The sequence below is a fragment of the Spodoptera frugiperda genome, chromosome 30 (genome assembly GCF_023101765.2).
Source record: "Spodoptera frugiperda isolate SF20-4 chromosome 30, AGI-APGP_CSIRO_Sfru_2.0, whole genome shotgun sequence".
Classification (NCBI taxonomy): Eukaryota; Metazoa; Arthropoda; class Insecta; order Lepidoptera; family Noctuidae; genus Spodoptera; species Spodoptera frugiperda.
The window spans coordinates 4,636,515-4,650,948 of NC_064241.1; the positions used below are offsets into that span (position 1 = coordinate 4,636,515).

Sequence of the window (14,434 nt, forward strand, 5' to 3'; positions counted from 1 at the left end):
CACATTTTAATGTGCCATTTTCTGAGCGCTTACAACCCACCTATAACTAGTTGGAGCAGTATATTCATAATTATGCATGTAGCAAAAAGTTTATTTCAATATTACAAACAGACAATCCAATTTTATCTGTTAGTCTAAATATCATTGTGCAGGGCTGATTTTTTGGTATCTTCTCTCTGTAGTTGCTATTCATAGGTAAAATTATCACTAAGCACCAGATAACCTAACCAGAATTTAAAAATAAATAGATATTTTTTCTCTATTTATCAGGGGCAACTAAACTAAAACCTGTGACAATACATCAGCCTCAATCACTGCACTGCACCAACTGAAAATTGTCTTGTAAGCCTGGCCTTGGTTCTTCTTTACAAAGATGACATTGTGTTTTACAATAACAAAGAAAACATTTTGTTAATGAGCCTCACAATAAGGCCCGAGGGAAGATGGGAAATGGTGCTAATAGCTGTATAGATGCAGTTTGCTTGTTAACAGAGAAATATGAGGTTGCGATGGAAATATTTTGTGTTTGTATTTTATTGTAGATATTATATTTGAATGTTTGTCAAGCAATTAATCAGAAAGTGCTGGATTGATTTATATGAAATTACGATTTATATATATGATTTATATATAATCTGTTTGCGGATGGATGGCAGAAGATTTTGTTGGAATAACTATGTCTTACTTATGTGTAATGTCAGTAATTACTACCGTTGTGATTGTTGAATTAAATAAGTAAATAATGGTTCCTAATTTCGGAGGTTATGTAATGACTCACCTACTTAGTATACTTGTAATAGCTTTGGAAGCTTCTTTTTTTCTACTTTTCTCTCCCTTTCCATTAGTAATCACAAGAAATAAATCTCGATAAAAATAACCTACATTTCCAATATTACCTAGTACCTCAGAGAAATACACTCAAAAACTTAAGAGAGCTTGAAAATCTCAATAGTTCCTCTAACCCTCTGTTTGCCGCATACCTATTTTCAAGCCAACTAGAGCCAAGCCTAAAGCCGGTAAATTCTAAAACGGTGCAGGGTTACGTAAAGGTCGAACTTGCCTTGTGCAGTTTTGTCATATACATACACATACAAGTGAAATTGGAGGAAATAAAAAAATTGAAATGGAATTTCATGGAATTTCTTTATTGAATATTGAACGTTTGATGCAGTGACTGAGAAAAGAGAAAATGAAATTGAAAAAGTATAGTTAGGCAAGTTATTTGTACAGCTGGTAAGAAAATCAATAAAGATTGATTCAATGAATTCTTTGCAGTCTTATGATTCATTAAATGACCTGATGTGTTGCTGGGGTTCCGGCTCGAAGAGCAGGATTAGAAACGGGCTTTTAATCAGTAAGAGTCTGACACTCCCTGCCGCCTCCCTTAAGGCAGGAGAAGCGATTGGAAAGAAAGTACCGTTACAGGCGTTGCACCGGGTTTCAGAGTAGATCTATTAGAGGACCTGGGTACCCGGAGCAGTTGCTGTGGGTGGCTGGTTCTAGTGAGGTAAAAATCCCACACTCCTTAGTCTTTCTTTCCAAAAAGCTAGGCGTCTTTCGAAGGTTTCCATCATCAAAAGCAAATGCTATTATGTTGTATGCTTCTTAACGAAGTCATATAATTATTTATCATTTAACCTAACCATTGGTAGGTTCAGTATCGAGCCAATGATAACTGTCGGTGTACTGAATAAATCTTTATTTTCTCGCCTGCATACTAAACAGCTTGGCTGACTATAAATCCCTGTCATTCGTCAGCTTTTCCATTCACGGCAAGGTTTAATATCTTATTGGATTAAAATTCGCAATGTTTTGTTGCAACCAATATAAATTAATAATTTCAAAGTCAAAGTCAAAGAGTTTATTCCGATTAAACCATAAATGGTACTTTTGAAATATTCACGAATAAAGAAATAGATAATAGTCTGTCCGTCAATAAAACTAGGTGCTGATTCCAAAGTAGATTCGTATTGAGAAGAACGAGTAAAAATACTGCAATCGTTATTCTTTAAAAAAATATTTAGGTACCGTATGTTTACAATTTATTTACACTTGATTTTTTTCTATCACCTAATGCAACGACCACATTCTCACCTAAAGGTTGGCTAACAAGAATGCCTATGGCATTAAGCCCACCCTTGTACAATAAAGTTGCAAAAAGTAAAATAATGCGTGAAATAAAAGATATGTAAAGATTAAGCTATGCTAAAAGCGACCTTGAGTTTTCGCTCTAAGATGAGACAAAGGTATAAAAAAATAAGTAAGAGTGTGAAGGATTTCTATTTTCACAGCTGTTAGACTTACCTATTTAGGTTGTAAATGTAAGTATATTTTTCTTCGTAAATTAATGTAAACTGTTAGTTGGCCATGAGCCATGTTGTAAATTATTTCACTGGCTTGGTATAAGCGTGTTATTTTAGTTTTGAACATTTCACGTCCTAACGTCACACACGAGGCACATTTTGGTCGTGTGAATTAATAATGAATTAAACTTTAAACTTTGTAATAATAAGGGTAAGGTATATACTGTATTGTATACATATTTTAGGATTGACGAATACTATTATTAACGTGAGACGAGAACTTTGCATTGATTTGGAAATATTTTTAGGTTAGTACATAGCGTCAGTCGATTGATTGTACCGTTAGATTCATATGCATAATTGATTAAGATATAAAAAGAACTACAAATAGATTTTTAATATTCAAGTCTAGAAAATCTGCAATGAAAAACCCAACCGAAATACTCCTCAAGTACAAAATAATGAATAGCAATATAACATCACCATGAACAGGGCATCTAAAAATAAAACAAAATCGATTTTTAACACAGATAACAATAGAATAAAAAAGGTCTTAAAAGGTAATTGGATATTAAATCCAAGATTAAAGGAATAGAACAAAAATTCGTTTGATAAGGACATTGCCATTAGAAGACACGGTAAAGTAAACAAAGACTGATATAAATTGTTTTTAGGGGAATTCTGACTATCTCATAATACTGTCCAAGTTTCACGAAGCCAGCAGAGGACTGCTGAAAGCAGAACTTACTTCATATGACTTAGGACTCAAGTCTGAAGCACATAAAGCACAAAATTAGTTTCTGTGAACTTTGGTTGCTAAACTTTGAATAATGCAGTTTGTATTGAAACGCATGGTCAGCAGAACGCTAGACAAAGGTGATTTAATACTCGGGTGACAGTGATTTTTTATAAGACTTGTAATAATATACCTATATTAAATGTTTTTTTATTCATGGAAAGATAAAATATGAGCTTAATTATGCTGACAATAACGATTAGATTAGATTGACAGAAGGGGACCCTTCTGCATTTAGTTTTTGGTTTTTGATGCAGTATCAACATGAAACGCGTCTTTGTTAAAGCACCTACGGTTCAAAAGAAGATTTAAGTGTAGGCCATCTTATTAATATTATAAATGCTAAAGTTTGTGTGGTTGTGTGTATGTTTGTTAATCAATCACGTCAAAACGGCTGAAGGGATAGGAATGAAATTTGGAATAAAGGTAGATTGTGGTCCTAAATGACACATAGGCTACTTTCCATCCCATGGAACCGTGAACGAAGCCGCTGGCAGAAGCTAGTTTAAAATAATATAGGTATCTATGCCAAATTCTCAGCCCTACCTAATACTAAACCAATACAAAGGTCTACAGTACTAACAAAAACTTTTCAGTCCCAAATTGTTACAATATAAGACTCTCTATTCAAACTTCAGAACTCATTTAAAACTCAAACAACGTTCAAAACGATTTAATAATGCAATCTATAAAGAAAACAACTTAGAATTCCGTCGGCTTAGTCGTGACGAATGATCTAATCAATCGATTCCTTATGAATATTAAACGCATTTGCTATTCAAATATCAATGAGATGAGAGGGTTCCATCAGTCTACATACATAATTACTTAGTATTGTCTGTTAACTATTACTAAAATACAACACTTAAGTAGAGTATTTAGTTCTAGATAATAAATCACAAATACAAATTATCTTTGGAGAAAATTGCGAATTTTGTGATCGAGGTTAATCTTCTTTATTTAGCGCATCCCATCCCAATTTACTATGTAACTTAAAATAGTCAAAACGGTTGTCAAATAGTATGATTTTGATATTGATTTTGACTGGATATTTTTTTCATGTTATTTCATCGACAGGTGCTGTACCAAACTAAAGTAAAAGTTGTGCAAGCAACATAGTTTGCAACGCTAACACAACGAACGGTCCACCATTGAATATCATCAGTGGAGAACAAAGTGACGTCACGAGCTCGCTCAACGTTGTTTATCCACCTCGATATCAATCGATTTCCTTTTAAAACATTCATTATCTTCAATAAAACCCCGTGAATAAAATGTATTGTTTCATAAAAATTCCAATTATGACTTTGCATTTGTATCCTGTCGAGCAATCGTTGCTCCCATTATTTTTGCAAAAGAATTTGGTGTACGGAAAATGCAAAACCGACGGCGAAAAGCTTACTATGCAGTTTTTTACGAACCCAGCTCTGTGGTCCAACAGGTTTGAATTTATTGCAGAAAATATAAGAGCTCTTATGTTCTGGGGAATGCAGGAGCGAGGGTCGAGAATGCCAAGTTAAGGTTATTTATTCGTTCACCTAGATGTGGTTTGGACTACATTTATTTATAGCATATACTGGGGGCAAGACTGTGACTGTGTTTGAGCAAGAATTTGTGTCTTCAAACTTGGATTGTTAAGACTAGTTTCGTGGTGAATGATTTGCAATTTTTGTCATCATTATTTGTCATTTTTGGCACCACTTAGTTCTTTTCTCTTCTTTATTAACTTGACCTGGTTTGTGTCCTTACTTTTTTGGGTACAACAAAAATTAAAGATGGAATTTCTGGAGACCTCAACATCGTTAGTTTTAATACTATTTGGCAGCTGTGTTCTATTCAGGTCTATCCTTGACATTTCTTATTTACTCAACCTGGATAAAAGTGTGATTTTTCCGGATAAAAAAATTAAAGTCAAACTTACTAGAGCACTTGGTTTACATGGGTCACAATGTATGTAATGTAATAAGATATTATGTATTGTGAATGAAAAGTTGTATACTAAAATTAGTGGTGAGTGTATCATATAATATCTTTGTAATAAGTATTATCGACAGTAAAACTACAACTAATTGTATGATAAGTATACGGACTCGAGTCCGTGGAAATAAAATTATTTTATATATACAACCTGTAACAAAATATACATCAAGAAGCCCTGATGAATACAAGTTGAATCGAATCTATACACGAAGTTTCAGCTGAAAATACGTTTAATGAAAATTAGCACCAAATGTCGCATGGTTCCTGATTTCTTTCTTCTGTAAATATTACGAAACTTTTCTTCTCTAAATCTGATCGCCTAGTACCTTTTTTACCTAATTTTGATTCGCGTGGCGGCGGCTCGTGCGTATGTATTGGAAAAGTTCATAACTGTCTATCCATGAAAACATGAGTTTGAAAAACCCTTCCCGTATCGTTTGTTGTAAAACCGTGCAATTGATATGTATACCCACTTTTTGTTACACCGTGTATGTATAAAAAAAACATGGGTCACAAAATTTCACGCATTAAAATTCAATGCAAAAATAAATAACACATTAACTTGTTGGTTTAGTGTAAAAACCAACATGCGTGAAAGCATGCCTACATGAGCCAACCTCATTAATATCAGAAGCCGCTAATTAATTTTCGAACTAATAAATATACTGGCTGACATTCTATACAAAATTTAAACAAACCGCCTATCAATATCCGGTCAAAGTGATTTCAATTATTTAACTTGTCGACTGCAGTTTGACCTGGATTACTGATAGGCAGAAGGTAAACTGCTGGCTGGTTTGAATCAATCTCTCCGTGCTAACAATTTTATTCAGATGCCAGATGAAATAATGTCAATAGCAATTTTGTTCGTTATAGATTAATTTGTTGTTTGTTTATTTTAGTTATGTTTGGATGATGCTGTTAATTTCAATTTGTGTTTTACTTTATCTAGGGTCTAGTATAACAGTATATCTATCATTTATCTGTAAGCTAAAGTTTTTAATCAGTTCTTATATTCCCTCTTAGTTTAGGCAGATTTGTACCTATTGCTCTATTATTTTAGAAAACTACAGGATGCCGTAACGTGCATCTCTGCCTACTCCTTCGGGGATAAAAGGTATGACGTTGCATAAAACTCCAGGAATTCACAGCTACAAATTATCCTTTTTAGAGAATATAAGCGAATAAAGTTACAAGATATGTTAATTTTCCAGTTAAGTAACGCCTTAATCCTCTCCACAATCACAGCCAAATAATTTATAGTATTGCCACTAGCAAAAATACGAACCATTCTCTTAGTTCCCCGGAAAATAAATACACCCCATATATTATGTTAGCGACCTTCAAGCTTGACTACAGTACTGTCATTTATCGCCCATACATTACTATGATTTGCCGCCCCCTCAAACGCCAGCCCTGGTTCACACGAAGCTAGCATAATTCATAATACGAACCATTTATATTCATTGGCTGTAAATAAACTGTTCAAACATGTACGTACTTTACTTCAAAGTTGTATACTTTTAAACAAACCAAGCATATGCTCGTAAACAAACTAAGTGAAGTTAGCAACGATTCCTCGTGTTTGCACGGCTAGGGCTGCCTACAATCTGACCTTATTTAATAAAACTGGTCTGTTTTAATTTTAAACTTCGAGTTTCGGCTGTTGTTCGCTGGTTCGAGGTTTGCCAACTATTGCCCAGTCTGTTGAAAATAGTGTAACATGGCGTAAACGGTACAACACTACTCTATACAAAGTTATAGTTTATGGAATTTAATATTAGCTAAGTATAATTCATTTTCATGAAATAACAGCGATCTCTCATAATAGAACTCTCATCTTTATTTTATGTTATGCGAAGTTATTTATGAAAATATTCCTCAAAAAGTATGAAATTCAGGCTATTGGATCGCCTAAATAAACGTGGCACAGGACAGAATAAAATATGTGAACTGTTATTATTAGAAAGTATCAGACTAATTTTATAAAGTAGGTCTATTCAGACGAGGCTGTCTGGAGTAGAAGCAAAGCTAGGTAAGCGATACTTACTTTTACATTTCAAAATATGTAGCTGAAACCTTAAAAGACGCTATGAGGTTGTCTGTCTCAAAACGGCACGAATGGGCTGACTCGACGGCTTCGCAGAAAACCGACGTGAAACAACGCTTGCGTTGTGTTTTGTTGTATGAGTGAGGTTACCAGAGGCACAATTAGCGCCCCTCCTTCTCGATGTCTCCAATCCCCGATTCCCCAAGAACCCTTAAATTCCTAACCTTAAAAACCGGCAACGCGCTTGTAAAGCTTCTAGGTTTTCGGGTGTCCATGGGCAGCGTTCGTTTACTTTCAGCTGATCTGTCTGCTCGTTTACCGGCTTATACCAAAAAAACAGAAAAAGCAATTAATTTATCTTAATACAACAAAAGTACGAAACATATGTTCAAAAAGCGCTATCTACACATTCTGAATCCTTGTTCCAACAATTTTACTCAAGTAACATCGTACATTAATCAAAAGCATTTCCCTATACCTAATATTGTGGTTCCGTACAACGTTTACAAGAAACCCGGTTATTACTTTTTCAATATCTTGCAAGAAGTACGTTCTTTATTGCATATGGGTGCAAGAAACAAGGATTTTCCAGCATCGCAGCGCACCGTTGTGAAATCCATTACTGCAACGTATTCCGCTTAATTACTCTTTCACACTTTTCTTAAGAATAACTAGTTTAGTTCTCTTTGGAAGAGTGTTACTTGATTTGTAATTGGAGATATTATTTAAACGTTTGTTTGTTTTAGAGAAGTTTTGTGCTATGATTTTATTACTGCTTTTATTTATTAAAGGTTTAGGTAGTGAATGCAAAATATATAATTATTGTGAACCAAGAATTAGTGTAGTTTGCGAAAAAAACTTTGGGTTTTTAAAAAGGAAACCGTCTTCATATTATTATATTAAATGATCATTTTTTTAAGTCTTAATAAACGTACCTAACATTCCTCTAAGTCTGAAAAATACGTTGCTGGAAACCGCATTAATCGGTTTACCCAAATGTGAGATAATAGCTCACAAACATACAGGTTAAACTGAGAACCCCTTTTTTGTAATCGTTTAAAAATGGTAAGTCACTATTAAGAAAAGTGAGAACCAATACCCATAGTCTTTGATAAAATGTAATTGAACTTTTATATTTTGATGGTTCATTCAAATTGCTTTTACCATGTAACACAACCATGCACTTTGAATGAATACTAATTTCTCTAGAATTTTCCTTAACACTGGTAACCGCAGTTCGTTTAAATCCTCTGTTTTCGCTTACCTAATTGCCTTCAAGCGATGCTCATGTGTTCATGTTAGAATCGCCTAACTTTGTTAACTGATATATTTAAGCTATTTTAATACTTATAACCTAAGGCTTAAGGTTGATTAATCTGTGTGTGTATTATGGCTGTTATGTTAGAGTTCGTTTACAAAGGAACAGCTGTTTTGGTCTGTATGTATTTGTTGCGTACTGTTAACAGTTTAACCAGAACGTTTAAGAATTAAAATGATGGGCAATTAGTACCGATATAGGTTGGTTTATAAGTATAATAGTTATGAAATGTAAGTTAATTTATATGATTTACAAAAACTCAAGTCGCATAATGTATGAGAGCCCAGTTAAAATTAAAAAAACACACAATAAAACTTTTAGAGGGATTTTAGAGGGAACCTTCAGATGATAAAGTGCGAGCTTCATTTTTTTTATGTCAGGTAATATACTTAAAATCTCCCAAGTCTGAAAAATACTATGCTGAAAACCACATCAAAATTAGTTCAGCTAAACGCGAGATAATCGCACACAAACATACATATATACAGGTCAAATTGAGAACCTCCTTTTGACTGAATTTCGCCGAACGCGCTCTCGTTTCGTTTTCGTTCAACGTAAAAGCCAACTCATACTAAAGGTACAAGGACCACTAAATAAAAATATGAGCGTCATTTCCTTAAAGAAAACATTTTTATATCAAAAAAACAAAAACATCAATGTCTTTTACTCCCCGAAACATTTATTTTCCTTCAAAATTACCTGTGAGGTAAAGCGAGCCAATTAAAATAGTACGCTAAAGTAATTTCCTTACAAAAATACGACAAAGAATAGAAAAGAAATAACTTGACATTTTTTTTCTTTTATTTTTCTAAGAATAGTGGTTTCTTTATACTAGTACTTTATACTCTAGTTTTGTCTTGAGACATTCCTTTCTTTAGTTTTTTAAGAACGCTGTTGGAGTAAAAAATATTTTTTTTTTTGTAATAAAACTGCTTAGTTTCACAGATTTTACGCGTTCAACCAGACGAATTTATCGTATCTGAAGTTGCGAAATTTCGACATAGGGAGCACTCAATACCTGGGTACATATAGGTATACATCTTTGTAAGTGTCATGTTAAGTCAGAAGAATGAGTGAGTCAGTGTGTTAAAAACGTTGCCCCACACTAGGATTTTCTCCTGAGTCGTGCGTTTACAAACATAACAAGTTCACATTCTCATCATAACCTGACCCGAGTCGGGTCGTGATCCAATGATTGTTGTTCCGAAACAACAGAGTTGTTCCGTGTGGGAATCCCGACCAGTTGCCCAGCCACCGCACTACCCGTGCAGTATCCACCAATTTTCCCTCTCAACAGCTACTACCTTTTTGCCGCTAGATATTCATACCTGTTTGATTTTCAAAGTAATGAAGAGATTTATGGCCCAAGCAATGTATGCACGACAAAGACACGCTTCCTGATCGTCTTATAGATGGGTGACCATTTTGAACTGATTCTCAACATTTCGTGTGAACATCATGCCTAGTTGATTCCAATTGATGTGTAAATACCGTTACAGGAAAATCACGTAAGAATATAATAATCTGTAATAAATTGTGTAAGAAATTGGCAAAATAGATATTTTCTGGTTGGGCTTTATAATGGTGACAAAATTTTGTTCTATCCTATCCTACCTACATTTTACTAATAAGATCAATGCGAAAGTTTGTGAAGATTTACATGTTTGTCATCATCACTACTGCTGGACTCCACGATTGGCAAGGGTAGCTCGCCGCCTGATCAGAACCAGACCCATGCGTAAGACTCAAAGAGCCGTCAGACCACCACAAATGGGGCACAGTAGGGCTGATGTTGACTCGGAACTGCGGACTGCCTAGCAAGTTACCGGGCTCCGGCTCGAAAAGCAGGAGTAGAGACGGGGTAGTTTTTAGTCAGTAAGAGTTTGACACTCTCTCTCGCCTCGACCAAAACAGGAGAAGCGAATGGATGATTTACCACCTAAAAAAAAAAATGCGTGGGTACTATAAGTCATATACTGAAGCTCAAAGTTGGATACTTCATTAACCAGTCAATAGTAACAGTATGAAAACAAAAGCAATCATTGTTTGCACTAATAGTAGACATGTTAGTTCAATCTTGGTTCAGAAATACTACCGTATTTGTTTTGTGGTTATCGAATCTGATTCTGAAAATAGAGTTCGTTCCACACTATGGATGGTAGTACCACCAGTGCCTATTATAAATTCAACATCAAATAATACATTTTGAACAAAGGATGGGGTTATTCAAATAGTAATATTTGTTCAAATAGAGTTATGTAGTTTGGGCTTTATTAACAGGATTTGTAGATTGAAATTGATGAACGAATTAATTTGATTTATCAAAAAGTTCAATTGGGAAAGTTTGATTTGAATTAATGAAAAGTAACTGATATAATTTTGCTTGACGGGTAATTTACTTCTCTGGAATGTTCTTCGAGACATTTAGTCTTATTAATATACCTACCTTCTAATATATTCACCGACGTATATTTTTTGTCTAGCTCCTAGTAACAAACAAACAACTAAAGCGCATAGGATTTATACTAATAAGGTTTTTTGCGACGTTAGCAATATCGAAAATTCGAGATCCAAAATAAATCTAAAAATACTTTCGTAAAGTTTAAATTTAGCTGCAGCACCATCGCCCAAAAAATGTCTAGACCCGTTAAGCGAAAAACTGGTGTTGTAAACAAAAATATTCTCGTGCGTCCGCGACAATTTATGTTACCACATTCCACAAAAATAGGCGAGAAATGTGTATGGTGTAGAAGCAGGGTCGTATTATCCTAAAGTAAACTAGGTAAATGCTTAGGGCGCCAGGCTATAGATGTAGATTTTTTATAGAATAGGAGGCAAATAAGCTGATGGGTCACTTGATGGTAAGCCATCAGCGCTGCCCATGGACAGTTGAACACCCGCAACACCAAAGGAGAAACAGGCGCGTTGCCGGCCTCTTAAAAAAGGATACGACCTTTTTTTAAAGGTTCGAAGGTCGTATTGGTTCGGAAACACCGCTGACGATAGCTCATTCCACAGTTTTGCTGTACGAGGCTGGCAGTTTCGTGAAAACCGTGTACAGTTGTGGTCTGCCAACCGTCTATATGATGGAGATGAAAGTGCTTTCGTGTAGGTCGATGTTAGTATTTTGCCATAGAGGTGCGTCGCAGGACGCGCGTGATTAACTGTCCCTAGAGTAGCAAAAAACGGCGCCACCATAAAAGTTAGGGGCGCCTATGACTTGCTTGCCTAGGGCGCTCTTTAGGCTTAGTCCGTCTCTGTGTAGAAGCATGGCTTTAGGCAATTTTGGCAACTGTACCACTGCAAATAAAAACTTCGTGATTAAGAACAGAAGTTGTTTTTATCTAGAACCAAGTTAGGTATCGGCTGACTTCTAATATTACTATTGACTTTTGAAAGTAATTTCAATTCATTTTGGAACTAAAGGCAAATGTAGAAGGAATTAGGGGTTGAGAGTAAACATTTCTCGCAATTCAATTAGTTGGTTTATGTAATTGACGTATTGTTTAGTATCCTATGTTGTTTATCTAATGTAATATGTATTTATTACAATATGTTATTTTCTCTTTCGTTGTGTAGTGATAAAAAACAAACTTAATTAGTTATCTACTTTGTTTTAAGATAATAAATAACCGACTGGAATGTTTTGCACTGCTGACTGTCGATGACATTCTACAATTTCATTAACGTATTATTGGCTTTATCGGTATGTTGGTTTCTCACGCAGTTTAGGGTTAAGTACTAAGTTACCGATTGAGACAGAATTTTCCATAATAAAACAAGAAAAACAGCAACATTTTTTTTATAACTAGTTCCTTCTTTTCTTCTCCTCTCATAATATCTTCTGATTTATTTCGTTGTGGGATCGCTGTGACGCGCTGGTCTTCAGTGTTGTTGTGTTTTCATGGTTGTATCTACTGTAGATCCTGACTTGTCGGAGTTGCAGCGGTATGAGAAGTTGGGGTGGGCTTGGCCCATTAAATAAAAAAAACTACTTCCATAATTCACGAACGAAGTCACAGGGTGAGTACACACAGTCACCTACGTACACAATAAAATCGGTCTATCCATAATAAGTAATGTTGACACTGCCAGACAATTCAAGCACATTCAATAGAGCAAAGCGCTAGTCGGACGAACTACCCTATGTGTACGTGACTTTACACAGCGCTACACAACTTTCATACGTTCCAGCTACGAGATTGCTCTGTGGTTAGTTTTTAGGGTATCGTGGTGAAATGGTCAAAACGGGAATCTATTACTAAGGCTGTGTTGAATGTTTGTCTCTTTGTCTTGTCTTTCATCAGGATATATCTTGTGAATTGTAATAACTAGAAGATTGTATTTCTATTACTGTTATAACAACCCTACTAAAATGTGGATAATTATGTATTGCCTCGTTGGTCGAGTGGTTGCAAGTGTGACTGCCTATTGCTATATACAGTACTCTTATTACGAGTTTGCTTTACGTTTTAAAGTAATTGAAACATTCGGCGCTCTGATTCGTTGGTTTATTCGAGCCGGCCAATCAGAGCTCTGAACGCGCTCTCGTTTCGATTACTTTAAACGTAAAGCAAACTCATAATAAGGGTACTGTATACAATTTCAGACTCCGTACTACCACTGAGAAATTGACGTAAAACCGAAAATCCATACTTTGCCCGGCAGTCACTCTTGCGACCAATCGACCAACGAGGCAGTCAACACAATAAATATAATATAAGTACGAAACCCTCCGTCCTGAAGTCTGACTCGTTCTCGTTTAGTTTTTGCTTGTTAACAACACAAATGTAAGCCCACGCGGTGTTATGATTGTTGTTAACTGTTCAAACTGGCCGGTTATAATTACTCCGAGTTGAGTTTTAAAAAGTTGATGTGTTCACTGTTGAGCAACATTTCGTATGGGTTAGTTTTAGTATAGAATAGTTTTATTTGTGTATTTCTAGTTTGGTGTAAATATAGCCTAGTTTTTTATACTGGTTTTTTTTTTGTACTTAGAAAGGTATTGTTTTTTTAAATGTGTATTTTTATTAGGTACTACTACACAACATCTTATATATATTGTTTTATGTTAATGTCCTTTTTAAGTCTGTCAGTCGAAGAGTTAGGGTGCTTTTCCAACAAAGATGTGCTGTGTTACGAATAAACAATAACTAAGCTGTGAAACTATGTAACCATTGCTTAGCTGGATGGCTACATAGCTTAGTATCAGAGACTAAGCTATGTAGCCATCCATAGCACGCATCTTTTCACATGAAAACATAGCTTAGATGAGTCCGTTTCTACCAATACTAAGCAATGTGTATAGATGAATATGATTGGTGGAAGCCAAACGTATCCATAGCAACGTAGCATCGCACATCTCTTGTGGAAGCACCCTTACAGTGACAAGAACACCCCAAGGTCCGTTTAAAGTTTTCGCGATTTCCATAACTTTTATTTAATACGTTTATGGCTGTTATACGCGATATACTCATAAATTGCATTTAAACGAGTACATAAATATATATTCTTGACGTTTTGTAGGCTACTTCAGCTCGTATTGGTCGCTAGAGATTTCTTTACATTCGATTTATAATAGAGAAAATTACTCGTAAAAGTATACCTACTTATATGGTAAAAGAATGGTATTACTATAGGTCATCTATGGGGAATATTTCCGATTGTGATAGAGTTAAGGCGAGCCTATTGCTACAAGTCTTGCTTCATACATTGACTTTTCTTTGCACACCCGATCAACTGGCGTTTAAATCCTGTTTGTTTAGGATGAATAGGATGTACCTAAAGAATGGCCAATCACATCATCATCAACAGCATTAAACACCACGTTTGCTATGCGTTTTGGGTAGCAATTTCAAACTTATTATTAGACATTATTAGCCTAGGCCTTACGATGTTTTCCTTTACCGTTAGTCGTACATATTATAACTCGGAAAAAGTCACTTTAGTACTTTAGTACTTACTGTTGGTAGCCCGCGCCCCCATAC

General features: G+C 35.2%; 1 protein-coding gene across 1 annotated transcript in view; it reads right to left on the bottom strand.

Annotated features, from left to right (window-relative positions):
- Window positions 1-14,434, bottom strand: part of LOC118269840 (suppressor of lurcher protein 1) — a 436,792-nt gene that overhangs the window by 96,143 nt on the left and 326,215 nt on the right. The window lies entirely within an intron of this gene.